Source organism: Theobroma cacao, chromosome 2, assembly GCF_000208745.1.
Source record: "Theobroma cacao cultivar B97-61/B2 chromosome 2, Criollo_cocoa_genome_V2, whole genome shotgun sequence".
In the NCBI taxonomy this organism is placed as follows: Eukaryota; Viridiplantae; Streptophyta; class Magnoliopsida; order Malvales; family Malvaceae; genus Theobroma; species Theobroma cacao.
Genome location: NC_030851.1, coordinates 30,889,521 through 30,911,745, shown reverse-complemented (window position 1 = coordinate 30,911,745; position 22,225 = coordinate 30,889,521).

The window sequence follows — 22,225 nt, the reverse complement described above, 5'->3', positions numbered from 1 at the left end:
TGGTTTTAAATTGAATGGCTTATGACAATAAATGAGCATGAATGGCTAAACTGATTTTGGTGTTAGAATTATTTGTACTGTGTATTTAGCCTTGAGAGGCTAGGTTGCGATAAATTGCCATGTCATGCAGAAAAAGATTTTATAAATCAGGTGGTAGATAAAAGATTAGCTACTGCAGTGGTGGGGGGTTCCGTGGGCCAGCCTATTAGAGGGGCACGGTAAACTCCTTTATATTCTCACCTCGGTCGTAGAGGCGCATAGGGTATCTCTTGAGGTGGGCTTTTTTAGTGCAGTTCATGTGGACCACCGCGTGAGAGTGAGACTCAGCCAATGTCAAGGAATGACTATGTTTCAGAATAAAAATATAATTTATGCGAAATATGAATTTTTAGCAGCCTTGGCAGGCTCGGTTGGATACCCCTGGTCTAGGTGTCACCAAGTACAGGATTTGGCATGAGCCAAGTTTTGAGTAATTCACGAGCCATATTGATTATTTGGTTGAAATGAATATTTGTGATGTGAAAAATTTGCTGAAGTTAATTATTTTAAATTGTCTCCATTAACTCGTCTTTAGATAGTTTAGATGGTGTTTGTTTACTCACTGTGATTTTATAATCTCACCACCCTCAATTCCCCACATTTCAGGTTCGGGATAGCCGGTAGATAGCAGATTGCATCAAGGACTTTAGTCAGCCTTGCATTGACAAAATTATAGGTTCACAGACTCGTATCTTATTGGTTAGTTGGGGACCCACGTGTCATTGTAAAAGTAATTTTATACTTTAGTTATTTGATTTAAAATATGTATGAACATATTTAGCTTTTACACCATGTTATTGGCGGGTTTTGGTAATTTTAAAGAAAAATAACGAAAATGCCCCTGTGAGCCAGAAAATAATATTTTATTGATTTGATTTGGAAATGAATTATGATTTCTTGAAATGCAAGATTTAATAACTGTCGCTCACCGGGGATATGCGAAAGCTGATGCTAAGCCTTGCGGGGTTCCGATCGACATTTGGGGTAATGAGTGCCTATCGGGACGTTGCGGCGATTGTCACGGGCCCGATGGGAGTTTCGGGTCATGACATCCCATCACATTACGTATTTCACAATTTGAAAGTTTATCCCAACCCATGCAAACGGTTGTATTTCATTTAATTTCCCATTAAGGCTTATGACTTTCATAAACATTTAGCTCATGCGATTGTACTCGATGACACCTTGATCAGAGGTGTACACTTCAGCCCGTCAAGACTGTTAAAAATTTCGTATACATGTAAAACATATTTTTATTTCGTTTTGAAAACACAGCTGTTCTTTGGCGTTAGCGAAGTTTATCATCACGAGGTGGTTCGGGGTGACGTGAACTCTAACATACCTCAGGAGATACCCTACGTGCCTTTCCAACCGAGGTATGAATATAATCGGATTCCGTGCCCCTCAAATAGGCTGGTCCATAGAACTCGCCCACTGCAGCAAGCTAAACCCACCATACAATAAAATTTGCAATAACATGACATGGCAATTATTTTATTTTACAGCCTCTCAAGGCAAATCAATAATTCATGCTTTTTCAGCACATTTAGCAATTCAACCATTCATGCCAATATTGCCATAAGCCAATCAATTAAAACTATAAATTTATAATATATCAAGTGGTCTCCAATTACTCTATTTTCAAAGTCATCATTTAATTTCGAGACAATTTATAAATTCATTTCATTTGAACACATTTTCCATAAAATTCACAAAATCGAATAAAAAGACTACTTTAGATAATTAAAATGATGATAAAGTTACTCATTTCACAATAGTGGGATTTTTACGTCGCGATTGATTCGTATTCGTATAATTATTCTTAGTTGTCAGTCACCTACGTCGTACGGCACGCTCCCACAACAAACTTTCCTAGCAACAATTTAAATCCAATATACTTAGTGCATCAATTCCATTTCTCTCTCTCATTTTATCATAAATCTACATTATTTCTCCTCATTTCTTCTAATATTTTACCATTCAACTTAACACTCTCAACCAAATTATGCATCTAAATTCTTCCAACATCAATAATTCTTCACAACGAATCATTTAAAATTTCTTAACTTCATTCGAGCACTATTCATAAATTTCACATTTTCTTCTTTACTTTAGTCTTATGATACCTCCTAATAAAATATTTAAATGTTGTATTAAAGTAACTTAAATTTAGATCATATCACTAATAATAAAAATTTTAATTAAACAAATGGCTAACTTAAAATAATACAATTTCATAATAGGCTAAATAAAAGCAAAGAAAATTTTCTTTACCTTTTTGGACTAGATTAGTTCAAATCCAATTTTTTTCCACTTTCATTCTCTCTTGGGCTTTTCTTCCTTTATGGCTATTGGGCTCTTTTATGATCTCTCCTCAACTTCTTTCTATTGGGCCATGTCCATTTTTCTTTCTTGTTGAGGCATGCCCATTTTTCTTTCTTGTTCTTTTCTTTTCTTTTCTTTTCTTTTCTTTCTTTCTTTCTTTCTTCCACCGTCCAGCAGCCCTTGATTGTCTTTCTTTTTCTTTTCTCACATGCACAAGCTGTCCCAAATTTCTTCCTTTCTCTTCCTCTCACCGTCGGCCACACTTTTTAGCTTTTTCAACCATAATTTTCAGCAGCTAAGGCTGCTCATATTGACTTCAAAATCAATAGCTAAGCTACTCTATTTTCCCTCCAAAAATCAGCAGCCAAAACAACACACATTAACAACCAAAATCGTACCTTACAACCTTTAAAATCAGCTGCAAAAATTCGCACTTCTTAGCCTCCAAAACTAGCAGCAAAATTATACTTTTCAGCCTTTAAAATCAGCAGCTAAAGCTGCTCTTCTCACCCTTTAAAATTAGTTCTTTCCTCCTCCAAAATTTACAGCAAAATCGCCCCCTCAACTCAGCTCTTCCACCTCCATTTTCTTCCTCACCACTTGGCCTTCTCTTGTTTCTTTTTGTCTCTTTTCTCTCGGTTGCTTCTTTCTCTTTTCTTTCCTTTGTTCTTTTGTTTCTCTTTTATTCTCCCTGACAATCGACTTCTCTCTTTCCTCACATGGCCGGCCACTCTCTTCATTTTTCCTTTCTTTGACTTTTCTTTGCCTTTCTTTTCTTTTTCATCTCTCATTAATCACTTGGCCAGCCCCTACCATTCTCTTCTCTTATTATTATTTTTTTCAAGTTGCATATTGATCACATGGGTAGCTGCCCTTTGTTCTCATATATTTATATTATTATATTTATATTTATATATATATATATATTTATTAACTTCAATTAACACATTTACACTTAATCCTTGATTTTATTTCAATTACCACATAACCCTCCAACTTTCATATTTTAAAATTTGATCTTTCCAATGCGTTTAAAAATTCTAATTTTCATCTATCTCTTTCTTTTACACGCGTACAATCAAAACATCAAAATTTTTCTTCAACGCGATGTCACCATGATATTTTAAAGATTTACTTACCCGCGCTAACTTGATTTAATAAAATCACGCGGTTTAACTTACGTCATTTATCTTCAAAAATTTATTTGTATTTCTTCTCCCCCACTTGGATCAACCATATGATCCTTCTTCATGACTGATTTTGATTTCGACATCCAATTAAATATTCATATTTTAATATTATTTTATTAATAAAATATTATTTTATTTTAAAAATTTTCTCTCGTCTCCTTGGTACCTAAAATACCTTATTATACCTCAATTGACTTCCGAATCACCTTTATCTCACAAATTATCTTTCGATAAAAATATTATTATTTTATCGTTATTTCTTCGCATGCGAAATATTTTATCCTAAACGATTTTGTGAGACCTTGACCTTTATAAACTCGTAAAGGGAAGTATACGCGATATCCCTGATCAGGGGTAATTTTGTCATTTCCTTAGTAAGTCTATAAAAGTAAGATGTTAAACAATATTATGGCCTAAGTAGGCCTAAGGCATAAATAGATGATGAAATTAGAGGTAAAATGAAAAGGAAACAAAAATTTTGATGATTTTCACGGTAGGGGCAAGATGGTCATTTTTCATCTCGGGTTAAAATTTTAAGTTTTCATGAATCCGAGTATGTCTAGACTATTATGGACCTTGTCCCAGTGTCAAAGGAGGAAAAAGATTTCATAAAGGGTTAGAGGAGAGTAAGTTAATTGGTGGAAGGGCATTTTGGTAATTTAAGTGGAATGGATAAGATTGGCTATAAATATCTTTCTTACAACAGCTTCTTCTCCCATTTTCTAGCAACTTCTTCTTCTTCCTCCTTCTTCTCTTTCACATTGCTTCCAACTTCCATGGAAACTTGATATGGAGTTTGCATGATTTTCTCTCTCTAGCTCTAGTTTTCATACTTTTGTGCCCTTATGACTAGAACCCTTGTATTCCTCCACTCTCTCTCCTTAAAACCCTTGAAAAAAAATCTTATTTTCATACTTTTTCTCACTAGCTGGGCGTTTTAAAGAGAGAAAGAGAGAATTACCCCATTTGTGTGGAAGCTATTGGAAGAAAATTCAACTACAAAGGAGCCCTAAGGTGAGTGATGAACTAAGCTTGGTTTTTAGCCGTGGATAATGGCTAGTAATTTAGATTAAGAGCTGTTTTATTGTTGAGGATGTTCATTCATTTTATAATGATTTAGATAGTGAGCATAGATAGCCATTTAAAGTGGCAATTGAAAACTAGCTAAGAGATAACTTTTAGGGTTTATAGTATGTGAATTGACCTGTTGCTATTGCTAATGTGATTCTAGGTTCTAACGAAGCCCTATTATCCCAATTGGATCAGTAGGGGAATTAGAGTGAGCTAAAGGCTCAACAATATACCAGTGAGTGGACTGCCTATCAAAATCGTTTTAGGAATATGACCGTTTTGTACAAAGTATTTGAATGATTCTATACAACTTTTGTTAAAACAAGTGCCTTGGGAACAAGCCTTTGATAAATCAATTTTATGTTATGACATGTGGTTATCATGGATCTCTATGCTACTGCATTATGTTGATATACATATATGTTTGAATATAGTGTTGTGTAATTATATTGACTCGGCTATGTGCGAGTAGGGAGTGCGCATATGCTGAAGATGACTCGGCTATGTGCCAGTAGGGAGTGCGCATAACCCGGTGATGACCTAGCCATATGCGAGTAGGGAGTGCGCATGAGCTGGTGATGATGATGATGATGGGATGGTGTGCATGATGATGATGGGTATACGTATACATATATACATATGTAAATATGTGTGTTATAGGAAATTAATGAGTAATGGTATATGGTTGTAATGCATGTGAAACTTGACATGTTAAACTTTGAAAAATTGTTATGCGTTTCATGTTGGTTTGGACATTTCAGTAGGGTGCTTTTTCTTTAAGAAGAAGGGTAAATTTTTCATTGGTGCCCTGTTTCTCGCTGCAGCGAGAATCATTTTCGTTGTAGCGAGAAACTCTCGGGTTTGGAGAGGTAGACTGGTCGAAAACTCGCTGCAGCAAGAATGCATTTTTGCTGCAGCGAGAATGACACTGTAGCTTCTTGCTGCAGCAAAATTCATTCTTGCTGCAGTGAGAAACTTTCTGTTTCTGGGTTACAATTTTGCTACAGCAGATTGAATCTCGCTGCAGCGAAAAACTTTTTGTTTTATCTCCTATCTTGTCCAATCGCTGCCTATCTTTCACTTCTATGCTACCATATCTGAGCGGGACTTCCAACATTAAGGACTAAATGAGTTAAGTTTAAAATGAGAAGGTCTAGTGAGAAACCCTCAGCAAGTTGAGAAACCCTCGTTCGGCTAATAACTTAATCCCAATGTCGTTGCAGTGAAATTTCATTCTCGCTGCAGCTACGTAGCAACGAGAATGCCTTTTCGCTGCAGCTAAGATTCGTTATCATATTTGACTTGCTTGTGTATCATTGAAGTTTTCATTCTTCAAATGGTTCATTATGTATGGGTTCATGATTTCCAAATGATTAATCATTTAAGGGCTTGATGAGGGGTTTTTAATTTGAATGGAACTAAATTGCATTGTTTTGAAACAAGTGCATCATGATTTTAAATTCTCCTTTGTTGTTGCTTGTTCCCTTCCTTGTTCACTCACCGTTTTCAACTTCATGTTTTTAGATCACGAGACAGCTGGTAGCTAGGTCAAGGTGTGTTTATACAGTCGACCCTTGGTAGGTGCCTCGGCATTCAGTAGCTGTACATTTATCGAGTTTCTCCGCTGGACATCAAGTCTCTTTTTGTTGTGTATAGACAAAACTAATGTAAATTATTAAGATATATGTTGTAGACAATGTATATACACTTGTTTGGTATGCCAGTATGAGGTGGCAATGTTTAATATTATTTTGATTCAAGTATGAAATGTGACTTAGCAGTTTATGATGGAATGATGAACATGTTAGATTAATAGGCTTGCTTGGGCTTAGTGGACTACGTCCATTGGGCCCATGCACCAGTCATGACCCAGAATTTGGGTCGTGACATATTCCTTTCATCTTTCATCACTTTTAAACATTATAATTAACCTCAATTTGCATTTGATCAACTTTATTAAATACTGTTTCAAAATATGGGGTATCACATAAATTATTTTCTTATATTGTAAATCAACAAAAGGAAGATGGCACATTCATAAGTCAAGCCAAGTATCCAAAAGACATGCTCAAGAAGTTTGGTATGGAAGGCACAAGAACATACCACACACTAATGAGCACTTCAACAATGCTTGACAAAGATGAAAAAGGTACATTTGTTGATCAAAGCTCATAGATCTATGATTAGTTCCTTGCTTTGTCTCACTGCTAGTAAACCGAACATAAGCTTTAGTGTAGGTTTATTGCTAAGTTTTAATCATCTCTTAGAGAACCTCATTTAAGTCCTGTCAAATGAATCTTTAGTACTTAAAAGACACAACTAATTTAAGAATATTGTATCCAAGAAGTTTCACTTTTGATCTCCATTCATACTTGGATGCCGACTTTGGTGGATGCAAAATAGATAAGAAGAGCACACCCGTTACATACCAATTTTTAAGTAGTAAGTTGATCTCTCGGTTTTCAAAGAAACAAAATAGTGTAGCTTAATCCATTACTGAAGCTGAGTATGTGGCTGTTGGGAGTTGTTGCGTTCAAGTGCTATGAATGAAGCAACAATTAGAAGATTATGGACTAGGTATGAAAAGAATTCCAATTAAATTTGATAGTACTAGTGCCATAAATCTCACAAAGAACCTCATCCATCATTCTAAAAGTAAACACATAGAAATAAGGCATCATTTCATTAAAGACCATGTTCAAAAAGAAGGCATTGTTCTTGAGTATGTTGGTACCAAAGACCAATTAGCTGATATTTTCACTAAACCCCTTGATAGAGAACAATTTTGTAAAATAAGAAGTGAATTAGGTATTATGAATGCACCTTAGATTATGAAAATTTAGATGCTCTTAATGGTTTTTGATGTGGACAATTAAAGTAAATTAAGTGAGTGCCTTACTTTGAACATTCTTGAATTTGTGATGATGTAGATGATAAATATGCTAAATAATTGTTTTTATTTTAAGATGTATGTCTCTGCAAATTTCATGAAAGATATAATCATGCATTCATCACTCATTCTTGCATATGTGTGCATAGCCATCCAATTCAAGAAATACTTCAAAACTTGTGGCAGAGGACAAGTTTTTGCGAAAGTCCAAGGGTTTATTATAAAAATCTCACTTGCATTAGGTCTAAATATTGCTTCAAATGTTTTTGCACAAGTTATGAACTCATCCTTGATAAAGAAAACCCAATTCTAGACTTTTCTGCACGTTTTTAAAAGTCAAAACTCTATTTTTTAAGGCCATCTAAGAACATCTATTGATAGATCAACATTATTTATCGATAGATAGCTTCCATGGGCCAAAATTAAAATCTTTGTAACATATATATTGATAGATCCTTTATATCTATTAACAGATAGAAGACAAAAGCCAAAAATAAAAAGTCTATGCCATATTTATCTATAGATCGAAGGAATCTATCTATAGATAAAGTCAGTAGCCAAAGATAAAAATGTTCACTCCTATCTATCAATAGATACTCGCGATCTATTGATAGATAACTTGGTTTAAACCTCTTTACTGTACATTTCTCCCCAAACCCGTGACACCCCTTCCAATATTCTCTCAAATCCTCTCAACTCAATTGCATTTTTCCTTGATTCTTGTCAAGCCCTACTCTATTATATACTTGTCATGTCATTCATGTGCTTGATAGAATGTTTGCATAAATGAATGTATCGAAAAAGCGTTAAAAAACAGTATTGTACCTAGTGGTACAATTAAGTTGATTAAAGTCTCGAATTAGGCCAAATAAAGATTTTACAATGTATTTGAGAGTTATTGAATCTTAGAATGCTTTAATATGATGATTCGGAGTTCGAGGATTAATTTGGAGTCAAATTTGGAATTTTCATAACGTAGGGGCAAAATTGAAATGTTGGATGATATTTTGACTAAATTTGATTAATTAGTGCATTATTTGAATTTGAGAAGTGAAAAATTTTAATTTCAACATTTTTTCGAACATAGAGGTAAAACGATCATTTTACATGTCCATGGGGACATAATTGGAATTTTTGAAATTTTACACCACCATGACACTTGTCAAACCCCTGAATTTCACCTATTATTTTTTTCTAAGTGAGAGATTATATGTGGTGGGAATGAAATGCTTAATTGTTAAGTTTTAAGCATGGACCAATTACATAGTGACACGTGGCAAATTTTAATCCTTTTATAATTCCCTTTAAAAAACCAGCACACACTTCTCCCAAATCACTCTTATGGCCGGTCAAGTAAGGGAACAAAGAGAAAAAGAGAAGAACAAACCCTAGGAAGGAAAAATTCAAGAGAAATTGTTGGATTTCAAGGAATTAAGCAAGTAAAGGTAAGATTTTTTAATTTTAGCTTGTGATCTACCTTTCCTATGCATTCTTTTTCATTATCCATGGCTAAAATTCAAGTTTTCAAGAGGGAACCTTTGCTGGCCAAATCTAGAATGAGAAGTTTTGGTGATGAATTTGCTAGATTTCATAATATCTTAGTGTTTTTAGTCATTTTGTGATGTTTGGAAGGAAAAACAAGCAAGAAAATCACATGTTCTTCAACCACCCTCATTTGGTCGAATTTTCTATAGGGAATGTTGATGATGGATTTGGTTGTATTTCATGTTATTTAGCTCGTAATTGATGATTTATGATATCGGATATCGAAATCGGAATGAATTTCAGTTTCGGTGAATTAAGTCACAATTAAGCTCATTGAGGTACTTTGGTGTATTTGGAATATTGGAAGTGTAATGAAGATATTTGGAGTTGAATTGGATGTTTTGGCTAATTAAACAAGGCATAGTGTGAGTTAGGTCGAATGCCAATTCAGTCTGATCATAATTGAACCCACGTAGAACACTGTCTTTAAGTGATTATTCGAACAATTCTCATTCAATGTCATGCATTCATATAGAGCCTGAAATAGTTTTATAACAGTTTGGCACAAATATATTGAATTACGTGTCGTGTATTATGTATAGGTGGTGAGCCCTCTGATAAGGGTAAAGATATTGTGCTCGAGGATCGAGAATAGGAGTACTCCTACCACTCCAAACTCCCGCTATTGTGAGTAATTAGATGTTCATCTTAATTATCTAAACTGGTTTATACTTGTTTTAAGATTTTAAAGAATAAGGCACTTAATTTGTAAATTATTATGTTTTACATTTCAAATGTTGGTTAAATGAATGAGATTTATAAATTATTCTGAAACTAAATGTTGATTTTTAAAATAGAGTAAGTGGAGGCTATATATTCGTATTATATATATATATACATGATTTGAATTGATGGCTTATGAAATTGTAGTAGCATGAATGGCTGAAATTGTGATTTTGTGAATTATATAAATTGTTTTGTCTTACATTGACAAGTTGGATAGTACTATATTAGCCATGTTATGCTGCCGAAATTTTATTGATTTGGTGGGTTATGTATTTAGCTTATTGCAGTGGGTGGGTTTCGTGGACCAACCTATTAGAGGGGCACGGTAAACCCCATTATATTTTACCTTAGTATGAGAGGCGCGGAGGGTATCTCTTAAGGTATATTTAGAGTTCACTTCACGCCGAACCACCACGTGAGGGTGAAACTTAGCCAACACCAAGGAACGGTTACTTTTTTAAACGTAAAAACATGTTTTATGTGTATATATCGTTTTAACGGCCTTGGCGAACTCGGTTGGATGCCCAAACCAAGGTGTCCCCAAGTACGAGTTTTGGCATAAGCCAAGTTTTTAAGAGAATCATAAGCCTTGTTGATTATTTTGATGAAATGTAATTGTTTTATCTGAATTGAAATGAGTTTTGGAATGCTATGAATTATATTATGATTAGATGATTTAACTGTCTCCATTTACTCGGCTTTAGATGTTATAGATGAATTTTGCTTACTCACTGGGTTTATAAAAACTCACCCCTTCTTTTCACTCATTTCAGGCTTAGGATAGTTTGTAGATAGCTGATTTTGTCAAGGATCTACTTTAGGATTTACATCCTTAGAAATCGAAAGTCTACCTTCTTGTACATATTTGTTTATTTTGGGGGCCCATATGTCATTGTAGAATATTTTGTATACTTGGCTGCATGTGCCACTGTATGTATGAATTTATTTTCCTTTTACGTTACAAAATTTATTTATGTAGAGTTCTATAAATATTGTTTTATAAGAAAATAAAATATTTTATTTAATATTTTTATTTAGTTTGATTAGCCAAAATTTTATTTTAAATGGATTATTTATATTACTAAAATTATTTTTAGATAAGAAATGTATATTTTTCGATCATATGTTGTATTTTCACCAGGTTTCAAAATTTTCTGGTAAAAATGACCAAAATACCCCTATGTCGCAGAATTTACTTTTGTTTGTTTTTGATTTAAACATAGTTTATATTCTTTTAAAACATGATATTTAGTAACTGTTGCTGATAGGGGAGATGTAAAATTGATGCAAGAGCCTTGCGAGGTTTCAGTTGACATTCCAGGTGATGAATGTCTATCGAGACATCGCGGCGGTTGTCACGGGCTCGAAGGAAGTACCGGGTCGTGACAATTCTAATAAGTTTAAAGTGTTTTTCCACCATTTTAAGCCTTCAAACTACAATATTTCCCCAAATCAGCCCCAAATTTCAAGCGAATTTCGAGTTAGGATTGTCAAAACCCTTAATTCAATCTTCTTTTGATTCTTAAATTTTTGTTAAGGTTTGAAGTAAATTGGTTAGATTAAATTGATTCCTTCAACATTCTTCACACTTTCACCAATTCATTTCTTCAAATCCCTACCTTAAATATAAAAATCCCAATCTTCTCAAAATGAGTCACGGTCCAAAACGAACCAAAGTCACCTATCACCAGCATCCTAGTTCCTTTGCCACTATCGGCTCATCCTTACACCTTCTCGAGGATTCGTTTCAACACAACTTCTCTCACTCATCTCACGTGCAAAAATTTTGAGATGATTTCGCCAAGCACAAGGTAATGTCGTTTCGCATTATCGATTTTAATTACCTTTAGTCCATAGGTTTCCCGTAAATTACTATGTTTGAGCATCTAGATTGGACTTATATGCTTAAGTTGAACCAGAAGTTTTATCAGAACCTCATGCATGTCATTTATTTCAATGCAAAACCAAATTTGACACTTTGTCACTAGGAAAATTGTGATGCATGGTGACAAATTTGAGGCATCTGATATGGGAAAACAAAATTTGGTGACTCAAGGTCTCTTAGATCGAGTCTTTCATTTCCATGTCCAACAAAGGGATTACAGGTATGTCTTTGATGATAACGAGTTTAGGTCTATCTTTATGTACCCACCTCCTAGTGACAAGGGTCTCTCGAGTGCTAAAAGGTTATCCTTCTATGATTGGGTACTCCACTTTATTATCACCCACATTATCTAACCTCATGGGTCTAACTACTCCACAGTTACGAGTGAAGATATTTGGTTTATTTACCATATCAAGAAAAACCATAAGATCAACCTCACAAAATTTATGATGGATGATATGTTGAAGATCGTAAATGAGGGTATTAAAACAATGTTATATGGTATAACGTTGAGCGAGATTCTTGACCACTTTGGTGTAGACACTAGCTATGATCCACCGATGTCCCACGCTTTATTTAACCTAATTAAAGAATGCACCTTTAACAAGCTCATATTTGTTTTCAAGAACAATCAATGGGTTAGAAAGGAGATCGTCGATGAGCTAGTTCTTGCCAATGATGATGTGGATGAGGGTCAACCTAGTATTGATCTTAGTGGTTCGATCTGCGCCCAACCTAGTACTTATCCCGATTGTCCATCTAGCACTTTGCTTGAGGCATCTACCTCCAGTCTTCCTCCCTCCACCACCTTTAATATTGAACGGGCCTTTTCTTGACTTTTATCCTTCATGGAAACTATGGACAGTCGCTGACTAGTCATATGGATGCTCTTAAAGTGCACAGTCATGAAATGCTGCAGACTTAATAAGATTTTGAGGATGAGTTCCACCTCCACTTTCCACCACAGTCCTAGACTTCTCTGAGAGACATCTTTTCATGCATCATGCAATTTTTGCTATATTTCCTAGTTCATACTTCGGCTTTTGGATGATTTTACATGTTTTGTTATTTATCGGCTTTCGATTGTATCTAGTTTTTTTCTTTACATGTTTTTCAACAGTTGGTATATATTTGCTTAGTTTTTATGATTGCACTTCATGTTGACACTTTGATCTTGCTTAGTTTCATATTGATATACTCTATAGTCGGTTTTCGATCTCACTCATTGCCTTTTGCATATTTTTGATATGAAAACTTAACACATTTGCCAATAGTGCTTAAAGTAATCTTATTTTCATCGTTTTACATTTTTTTTATATAACAAAAAAGAGGAGAATAAAAGTGTCAAAATTTGTCTAACATAAGTTACAATTTTCAAATTGAATTTTAAATCTTAAATGCAAAGATTAAAGGGGGGCATTTTAAATCTTAAATCTTAAATCATTTAACATGGTCCATAAAATTAAGGGGACTATTTTAAAGAAACAAAAACAAATTTTATTCGTTGTTTTGTTATATCAAAGAGGGGGAGATTGTTAGATTTATTGCTTAAAATTGATTCTAAGTTTTGAAATGACAAACAAGTAATAAAATTTGTTTTTCAGATGTTCAAACAAATAAAAAAATCTTTGAAAAGTGCTAAGTATTTTAGATTGAAGATAAGCAAAACAGCTTTTTATACAAGGTTTCTGCATTGTATCTATTGATAAATGTTCTTCATCTATCGATAAATAGGTACATCTATCGATAGATGAGAACATTTATCAATAGTTATTCATCCTGGCATATGGGTTTCAATGACTAATGCTAGCAACCTAAAAGTTCTTGGAGGATCCCTTGACTTGTATCTATCGATAGATGAGTGTGGAAATTCAAAAATAAAGGGCCATTCATCAATAAATCACAAAATCTATCGATAGATAGTGATTGTTGAGCCCAGAATGAAGAGAAAAATGACAATTTCACATTAAATGCTTCTCCAAATACCTTAGAAGCTTCAGCAACTATAAATACAAGTTCCCGCCACATTTATGAAGTTTGAAAGAATTTGAAACACAACATCAAGAGAAGATTGTAGCTTAAATCATCCAATACTCTTTGTATTTTCTTCTAACATTTAAGTCTTTTATTGTATCATTTAGTGAGTCTTTACTGTTTATCATTTTCTCCACCAAACATTGTACTTAACCTGTTACTCAACCTTTTAGAGGCATTCTAGCTACACTTTTATTTCTTTCATTGTATTCACTTGAGTGGTTATACCTTAACCAAGATAAAAGGTAGAGTGGTTGTACTTTAACCATAAAAGGCATTATATTGAAAGATTGTGCTTGATTTACGAAAGGTATTTATTGAATCTTATTTCAATAGTGAATTCTAAATTTCTTAGTGAATATAGGGAGAGGACATAGGTAAGGAGGCTGGACTTTTATAAAAATTATTGTGTTGATTTTTTTTCTCTCATTCTTTCAATCTCATTTGTGTTTCTAATTTCTCTTATTTCTTAAGAAATCAATTATCTTGTTCATTCTCAAAAAAAGGGATTTAACTTGAAAGAATTTTATTTTCTTGAAATTGAAAATAAATTTTAAAAATATTTACAATAGTCCAATTCATCTTTTTCTTGGAACTAATTACATTGAGCTTATTGAACTAACATGCCATTCGGGTTAAAGAATGCTAGTGTGACCTATCAAAGAGGCATGGTAACTCTTTTCCATGATATGATGTACAAAGAAATATAGGTATATGTGGATGATCTGATCGCAAAGTTTTGCAAGGCAAAGAACTACGTTGTCAATATTAGAATGTTGTTTGAGAGACTACTAAAATTTCAACTCAAGTTGAATCTGACAAAGTGCATTTTTGGCACCATTTCTAGTAAATTGTTGAGTTTTCTAGTTAGTGAAAAAAAGATCGAAGTAAACTCGAACGAGATATGGGCTATTCAAGGTTTATCGCCTTTTCGAACACAAAAAAAAGTGAGAGGGTTTTATGGGAAGTTGAATTATATTGGTCGTTTCATATCCCAACTTATTGCCAAATGTGATCCTATTTTCAAACTCTTTTGTAAACATGATCCGAGCAAATGGAATGACGAGTGCCAAATGACATTTGAGAAAATTAAAGAATATTCATCAAATCCACCAATATTAGTGCCTCTTTGTCACGTCCTATTTTCTAGAAGAATTGTGACCGACACTAGAACTTATGTGGATGTGGCCCACTAAACCCTAAAAAGCCTCTTCACATTATTCAATCATCAGTTAATCACATAGGGCTCATTTGCCACAATCATCATACATACATACATATGGCAATTGTAACCATAACCATAAACATCTATACATAGGCGTAAATACAAGATTATGGAACTTCTCAACACAAGCTGTGTATACGCTTTTCATTCTCAATATTTGTATCTTGTACATTTCATGACAACTTTGTAAATGCACCTCAAGTGCTCATATAGGCTTAAAGGCCATCATCTATAACATTCCCATAAATTCATGTAAGTTCTTACCATTCAATGGTTTAACAATCAAGTATAAACAAGTATCTATAGACAGAAATATAAAGATTAACTTGTCAAGCGAGACATGACTTGACTCTCTAGGCTTCAAGAGGGCTGCAATGTTACCTACCAAAGGAAAAATGAATCATGACTTTCATAACATAGGTGGCTTGATTTTTATCACTGATTTGTAATAAAAATAGGGAAATCTTAAGTGAGTCATAACGACTCCATGAGTGGATACGAGAAGGGATAAGTCAAGGGTTTAGAGCTTTCGCATAAATATAATCTTTGAATAATCATGCATGTTTGATTTTTTAGTGAACATTTATTGATGAACAAATAAATGTGATCATGCCTTTGAAATACATTATGGAAATCACTTGGTATAAACACAACCTTAAAATCATTGAGCAAAAAAGTTAAGCAAATCTTGTTTTACATTTCAAACACATTTGAAATCCCATAATCCTTTATCAACCAATTTGAGTGTAAAACCTTTGAGTCACATCCAAAAGGGCTAACTTATGGATTCATTGTTCCATTTCGAGATGTCGAGACATACCCTCAATGGCTCGATACCTTATACACATAAACCCAATGATTTTGGGATAAAACAAATCTTACATCTCACTATCAATCATACCTTTTACTTCTAATCATAATTGACTACAGAACCTTGTTCCAACATATCTATATAACATACATGTTGAATCAATACACATCACATTCATAAGGTAAATCAACGTCTTCTAAATTTAGCAAATAAACTTAAGGTGTCCATCTTCTACTTGACACAAGGTAGTAATGGAATGCTCCCCATTACCCATAGGCCGCTAATGATATGACCCCATTAACATTTGGGCTACTATTGTTGATTTCTTAGGCAAGTGCACGTATGGTTAATAAGTAATATAGTGATAAGGTAGAGTATCGATCCACAAAGAATTGTTTTAATTCTTATTGTTAACTACTAAAATTATAACTATCAAACCCTATCCTATAAAATAATTACAACGTCATTTACAAGCTCAATAGAATGTTTGCATATTTAGGAAATTTGAAGAATCGTTAAAAGACGATATTGCCCCTAATGGTACTATTAAGTCAATTAAGCCTCGAACTAGTTCAAATAGGAATTTTAAGGTGAAATTAAGAGTTTCACAATCCAGGGATGACTCAAAATGGTGATTCGGAGTTCGAGGATCAATTTGGAGTCAAATCAAAATTTTCACTATCTAGGGCCAAAATGGTCATTTGCCACTTAGGGATAAAATGAGAATTTTAGAAAAGATTTTTTTGGCCCCATTTGACTTATTGGAGTATGATTTGAGTATTTGAGTATGATTTGAGGTTTATAAGTGAAAAATTTTAATTTTCGGTATAATTTGGAGTATAGGGGTAAAATAGTAATTTTACCACCTTAGGGGCAAAATTGTAATTTTTCACCACCAGGACATTTGTCCAGCACATGGTCTTCCCTTATCCTCATTTTGACCTTTGACTAATCTTGTGGTGGAGATAAAAGGTTTAACATTTTTAAAGTTTTAAAAATGGACCAATGGAAACATGCCATGTGTCCAGCTTAGGATATTTTATTATTTAACTTAAAAATCAGCATAAATCAGCCCATTCTTCTTCTCCATATTTGGCTAAGACAAAAGGAAAGAAAGGAAAAACAAGAACAAAACCTAGGTGGAGGATTTCAAGAGAAAAAGTGTGGAAAATCAAGGAAAACAAGTGAAAAAGGTAGGATTTGTCAATTTAAACTTGAAATCTATTTTCCTTAAGCATTTCTCCTTATTTTTCATGGTTAAATTACATGTTTTCATGGTGAATTCATGGCTGGTCAAAATGGGTATGGAGAGAGAATGAAGTTGGAATTGTTTGATTTTAAGTTATGTTAGTGATTAAGGTTAATTTAGCCTATTTAGAAGCAAAACAACAAGAAAAGAATCCATTTTTCCCATGAATCTTCATTGGCTGAATCTTATTTGATGTGTGTCGGTGATGGATTGTTATTATTTCAAGAGAAATGGCTTAGAAAATGATAAATAATGGTAAGAAAATTAAATAGGAAAAATCACGTTGTTAGTGCACTGTAATGGCTGAATTTTTTCATGAAGAAATGGGAGGGTTTTGATGCTGAAATTGGTGTTATTTGAATAATGTTTGGTGAATTGAGGTACTAGAAATGAAATGGAGCAATTTGGAGCCAAATCAGACACAATTGTCATTTAATCGGGTAATAGGTCGAATTAGGTCAGCACCGCATTTAAGCGATCATCGGATAAGTTGCATATCATATCATGCGTATACACCGAGCCTGAATTGATTTTATAATGGTCAAGAATTAATGTGGTGAATTATGTATTGTACATTGTGGATAGGTGGTGAGCAAATTACATTGGTAAAAGTACAGAGATTGTGCTTGAAGATTGGGATTAGGAGTACATTGACTCCTAGAACTGTGAGTGGACAATCTATCATCTTAAATATCTAGAGTAATTATATTTGTTTGATGCTTTTATTGAATGATGAGTTTAAATTATAAAATATTATGTTTTTCAATTAAAATGTCTTTTTCAATAAAAATGATATTTATACTGGTTTTGAAATCAAATATTGTTTTGGAAAAATTGAGTATATGGAGACTGTGTTGTAATTTATGATTTTATATGTTATTGAAATTGTGGTTTATGACACTATGGTGGCATGATGGCTAAATTTTTAGGGTTGGCATGAAATATATGAACAGTTTTGGATTGGTCTCAATAGACTGGATTAAATTTTATTTGCCATATTATGCTACTGAAAATTTTATGGGTCTAGTGGTATATTACACGGTCACTGCAGTGGTGGGGGTTTCCATGGACTGCCTATGAGAGGGGCACGGTAACCCAATTATATATTTACCTCCTGAGGGAGATGTTGGATAAAGTATCTGTTGAGGTAAGATTTGAGTGCACCTCACGTTCGGGCCACCACGTGAGAGTGAGACTCAACCAACGCCAAGGAACGGTTGTGTGTCAAATGTGAAAACATGTTTATGGGTATGGGACATTTAACAGCCTTGATGGTCTTAGTGGGATACCTTGACGAAGGTACTCACGAGAATGATTCTGGCAAGGGCCAAGTTTAAGAAATTCATAAGCCGGGAAATTTGGACGAAAAGAAATTGTTTGGTATAGATTGAAACAAATTTTGCGTTATGAACATTATTGAAATATAACGTTTTTATATTGTCTCCATCTACTCGGCTTTAGATGCTTTTGATGGTAATTGTTTACTCACTGGGATTATGTAATCTCACCCCTCTTCCTAGTCATTTTTCAGGCTCAGGACAGTTTGTTGATAGTTGATTAAGACGAGAATTAATCTCGAAGCTGCATTCTAGAAAATAAGAGTTCGTAATCCTATACCTTCTTGGTCAGTTGGGGGCCCACGTGTCACTGTAAAAGTAATTTTATACTTCAGTTATCTGATTTAAAGTATGTATGAACATATTTAGCTTTTACACCATGTTTTTTGGCTGATTTCAATATTTTTGAAAAAAAAATGACAAAAATGCCCCTGTGAGCCAAAAAATAATATTTTATTATTTTGACTTGGAAACGACTTATGATTTCTTGAAATGCGAGATTTAATAACTGTCGCTCACCGGGGAGATACGAAAGCTGATGCTAAGCCTTGTGGGGTTCTGATCGGCATTCGAGGTAATGAGTGCCTATTGGGACATCGCGACGGTTGTCATGGGCCCGATGGGAGTTCTGGGTCGTGACAATAACACCCTAATTTTATCCAAATAATTAAAAATTAAATTAAAAAGAAAAACAAACTAAAAACTAAAACTAATCTAAATTAACCAACAAAATTATTTTATTAAATTTGATTGACTTTTAGACCTAAGATTATGATGTCCTTCAATACTTCATATGATTAATGTCTCTTTCTGTTAATTGAGTTTAATGGATTAAGTTATTAACTTAGAGTCCTAAATTATTTACAAGTCTCTGTCAAGTTTTTCATAAAAATATTTCTCTAAATTAATTTACTATATGTCCATGCAAATTAAATTAGAGATAGATTCATTAAGTTCGGGCTCTAATCCTAGCTACATATGGCTTATAGGTGTATGTCTACCTTATATGCAAATCAAACCACCTAATCAACTAAGTGCATTCGATCATATGCTATTCTATTCAAGATCTAGCTAAATCTCATTTGTTAAGGTTTAACCTAGGTTTTCAATTCAATATAATTGGTTATCAGGCAATTAGAAGCATTAAGAACAAAATAAAATAAACAACTTAAATCCATCAAACATAAGCAAAAGAAAGATAAATAAATTAGACTAAATATTGAGCTCAAACATAATCTTAGATAAATAAATTAGTTCCCCATCAAGTCACACATCATCATCAAATTAAGTTTAAACAATAACATCAAACTAAGAAAAAGAAAAAAATAACAAAAAGATAAAACTCAATAATTATAATCTTGATCTTCCAAATCTTCTTCTTGAATCCTTTCAATTCTTCTCAGCTTTCAATGACTTTGTGGTTTGATTCTTAGCTGTCAATCTAGTGTTTTTTCCTCTCCTCTTGAAAGTCCTCGAAAGGTTGTTTATAAGGCTTTGAAGTTAGGCCAAGTTGGATGAAGAAAGAATTCAATATCAATCAAGATTTCCTCACCAGACTACATGAGCTGCAGCCTACCTCCTCCAAATTCGTGGCCTTGACCATTTAAATAGCAGAAATCGTAATTGTTTTAGGATTGTTGCAATACTTCAAATTAGACAAGATTGTTGACCCCTTCCAAGCCAAACTAGGGGAACTAGTAAACATAAAAGTTGTAGCTTTTTATCTTAGCTTTCCAATGGTCTAAAAATCATCTCATTTAAAGTTCTGTAGAGAGACTTATGGTTAAAACACCAAAACATGTGTAATGGAAGTTTGCATCTTGAAATTGCTCTGTTTTTTCCACTAAATGTCTTCCTTCATTAAACACCTACAAAAGCACAACTAAATCAATAAAAACCTATCTTAATCACATTAACACCAAATTAAATATAAAATTAACTAAGATTAGATTGACTCACCTAAATTAATTAACTTAAAATAATTTAAATAAAACCTATTAATTTATATGCATGACTACAAGAACTAAGTTAAATTACTATCAAAATTAAGCCAAAATAACTCTATATTATAGAATTATCACACCCCCAAACTTAATATTTTGCTAGTCCTCAAGAAAAACATAGAAAAAAAACTAACTTACGAAAATTAATTTCAAATGGTGAAAACAAAATAAATATAGTTACTACTAAAGATAAAGTACACCAACTAAATGATTCCCCATAATTTTCTCAAAAGTATATCTATCAATCATTAACTTAAGGAAAAATATAAGCATCATTCAAATTCATGTTCAATTCCAAAGCAAGCACATTCTTGAATGGATTTTTGTGTGTGTGTGCGTGAAATCTTTTATCAATAATATCATGACTTCCAGATGATTTTATCCCAACACAAATTTCAAATTTGTGCTAGAACTCCATAGGTTTACTTTTCATCTTTCTCTCTCTAATAATGTAGACTAAGCCAAAGCCAGGAATCAGTAGGACTTTATAAAGCTTATAATGTATGGCTAGGGTCCAAGTAAGATAAAAGGATATTAATGCGGCTTAAATCTCCCAATACACATTTTCTTCCACATTTGAATTTTTCTTTTGTTCAACATTATTTTTTCTTTTTCTTTTCACAATTTCACAATCCCAAACTTATTTTCTTTGTATTATAGGTAGTGGGGTGATTTTTAATATTTTGAATTTTTTTTCTTCTTTTTCACATCAACATCACCTTTCTACCTTTTTAAACATTTAGCTCAATCTATATTTTCTAAAACAATATACAAGCTTAGGAGCGAGGGTTGCAAAATTGAACATTTTATTTTAAGACTAGGCTCAACTATTATGTAGTTAAACAAAGAAAAAGGAAATTAGACTCAATGGGGAATACTAAGGATTAAAATTTAACAAGGTTGGCTTTTTAGGCTAAAACGGTCCAAAGACGGCCTAAATCATCTCTCTAACTAAATATTGCCTAGAATTTCTTCTCGCAAGAGAATCACGCAAATTCTACAATCCATGACATAATCTAAATTTTATATTAACATAAATCTTCTATAGATATTCGCAATAATTCAAAAAAAAAAAGATAAAGTGCTCAAAATTGTGGAAATCACATTCTAACAATGTAACACCCGACCCTAAATTATTTGTGATATATCATTCACATGCTTTGGATAGCATGTTTGTATATTGAATTGCCCCGAAAAATAAGTTAAATGACTATATTGCCCCTAATGGTACGGTTCAGTCAAATAAGTCTTGAACTAGTTTAAACAGAGAATAGAGGATGAATTTGAGAAAACTAAAACCCATGGGTTGATTTAAAATGAGGATTCAGAGTTTGAGGTCTGATATGGAGTTAATCCAGACTTTAAGTATTATAGGGGCAAAATGGTAATTTGCCACATGAGGACGAATATGAAAATTTTTAATCCCGTTTGATTAAGATTGATTATATTAAACTTATTGGAGTATAATTTGAGGGTTTGGCAGTGAAAAAGGTTAATTTCGGTTATTTCTGGAGTGTAGAGGCAAAATTGTAATTTTTCCACCCACAAACAAAATTTGAGATTTTGAGAGAATTTAGATCAAATTTGACAAATTGGAGAATAGTATGAGTATAAGGGATGAAAAATATGTCTATGGGCAATTTTTCAGTTTTTGGGGTAAAAATGTAATTTTTGACTTTTACGAGGGTAAAAGTGTAAATTTCAAAAATTACTCCACCAAGACTTTGGATAAGTCTGAGAATTTTATCTAAGCTATGGATATGTCGGACAAGTGTATGGTGAAAATTTGGAAACAAATGGATGGCTAGAATTTAAGAAATTAATAAAACAAAAAAATGAATAAAATAATATTATATTATTTTAGCCTTTAAAAAGGTCAAAAATTCCAGAATTCT